This window comes from Nicotiana attenuata, unplaced genomic scaffold (genome assembly GCF_001879085.1).
Source record: "Nicotiana attenuata strain UT unplaced genomic scaffold, NIATTr2, whole genome shotgun sequence".
NCBI classification, from domain to species: domain Eukaryota; kingdom Viridiplantae; phylum Streptophyta; class Magnoliopsida; order Solanales; family Solanaceae; genus Nicotiana; species Nicotiana attenuata.
The window spans coordinates 932,361-934,876 of NW_017670307.1; positions in this window are offsets into that span (position 1 = coordinate 932,361).

Sequence of the window (2,516 nt, forward strand, 5' to 3'; positions counted from 1 at the left end):
AAATGCGGTTATGTCTGGGCAGATATATATATATATATATATATATATATATATATATATATATATATGTCTTCCTTCGCGATTTTTGAAGGGTTAACCGTTTTTGCACTCGGAATTGGGAGCTTTGCGCAATTTTGAAGAGAGGAATGAAAGAGACTTCGTTGAGGTAAGGAATTTGGACTTAAAACACATTTCTATGGTAGAATTTCTTGAATTAAGGGTGTAATTAATGGGTTTAAAGGGCTAAAAATGAAGGATTAGGGCTTGAGTTTAAGAGGCCTTTGAACTCCGATTTTGATGTGATTGATATGTATGAACTCGTGGGGAGACGAAGAATCTAATGATGTAAAAATTTTTGAGTTTCAAGAAGTGGGTCCGGGGCTCGGGTTTTGATAATTTCGGGATTTGTGCCCGTTATTGATTATTTTCGCTTGGGCTTTGTTCCCTTAGCATATTTGATGTTCTCGTTCTATTTTTGGATAGATTCGACGCGCGTGGAGGCCGAATTGAGGGGCAAAGGCGTCGCGAGCTAGAGATTCAGCCGGTTTGAGGTGAGTAATATTGTAAATGATGTTCTGAGGGCTTGAAACCCCGGATTTGCACATCGTAGTGCTATATTGAAGTGAGACACGCGCTTGATGATGAGTGTGGGGTCGTTTACTATTGGGGATTGTGACTTGGTCCGTCCCGATTGATGATTTTACTGCGTATTTGACTGAAACTTATTTGTTATGATCATGATTTGGGCTGATTGCCATATTTGGGCTTCGTGCCAACTATTTGAACCCTTCGGGGATTTTTACCACTATTTCCTCACTGTATTGACTTATTACTTGAACTCAGTCATGTTGTTTTCCACTGTTTTACAACTCAGCTACTTTTACTCAGTTTTGAGACTTAAATGATATTTTTAAATAATGTTTGGGGCTGAGAAATACTGTTTTACTAATGCCCAAGGGGCTTGTGATGATTTTCGGACTAAGTGCGGCCGAGGGCCAGATGTGAGGATATACTGAGTGATATGAGGCCGAGGGCTGAGATACATATATACGCCACGAGGTGGCTTGAGTGATGTGAGGTCGAGAGCCGAGATTTGATGCCACGAGATGGTTTGATATTGCGCTTGGACCGTAGGAGGCCCCTCCAGGAGTCTGTACACCCCCAGTGAGCGTGGGTACCCATTGTGATCTGAGAGTGAGCCCGAGGGGCTGACATTGTGATCTGAGAGTGAGCCCGAAGGGCTGATATTGTGATCTGAAAGTGAGCCCGAGGTGCTGATATTGTTCTGAGAGTGAGCCCGAGGGGATGATGTTGTTCTGAGAGTGAGCTCGAGGGGCCGATATTGTTCTGAGAGTGAGCTTGAGGGGCTAGTACTGTTCTGAGATATTGCCCGAGGGGCGAACCTTTATGTGTTCATCTTTCATATTTACTTGTCATTTTACCTGTTATACTGTGGTATTTGTGCCCGAGGGGTGGATTTTTTGTGCTTATCGGCACTAACTGTTTTGCATTCATTTGCGTAACTGTTGAAAAAGTCATTTTCAGAAAAGGTTTAAACTGAGCTAAGATGTTTCTAAAGATTTCACAGCTTCATTGCTTTTTCTCAAAAGGTTTTACACTGCTTCTATACAGCATGTTGATTTGCTTTACGTGATTTCTTACTGCTCAGTTGTTATTTACCTTTATTATTCACTGAGTTGGAGTACTCACTTTACTCCCTACACCTTGTGTGCAGATGCAAGTATTTATACACCCGGTAGCGTGTTTTGGCTGATCAGAGGCAGGGTTATCGAAGTTTAGTGAGATGGCTGCCAGCGTTCCCAGCACCACTTTTCTCCCCTTTCGTTCATCAGTCCTGTTTTTTATATTTCAAACCTTGTAGTTGTATTTATACTCTAATAGATGCTCGTGACTTGTGACACCCCGGTATCGGGCTGTGTTTGGGCTGTTTTTCGCACATTATAAAAATCTTTTGCTTAGTTTGTGGTTATCTATTCATACTTAAACTGTTTATTAATATTTAACTATTTTGAAAGGGCGAAATGGGTTAGTTGGCTGGCCTTGTCTTCACGAGAGGCGCCATCACGACCGGATCGGGGTTTGGGTCATGACAAGTTAGTATTAGAGCCTAGGTTACATAGGTCTCACGAGTCATGTGTAGGTTTAGTAGAGTCTCGTAGATCGGTACGGAGACGTCTGTATTTATCCTCGAGAGGCTGCAGAACCTTTAGGAAAACTTCACATTCTTGAATTATCATCGTGCGTCCTTGATTCAGCTTGAAAAGTAACTCTCGAAATTCCTTCCATGCGTTCGTATGCGCGTATGAGCGCTCAGTATCAGATGTGCCTTGATGGCTTGTGGTTCCCTGATCGAGGGGCGAGACGTGATCTCTGTGAGTTGACGTTGGGCCAATCTGGAGGACTTGAGGTCGGATCCTTGCCTATGGCCTGAGCACCGAGGTGTCGATTGTGTGAGCACGTGTTTTTGAACTTATATGTTCGGTAGTGTCCCTATT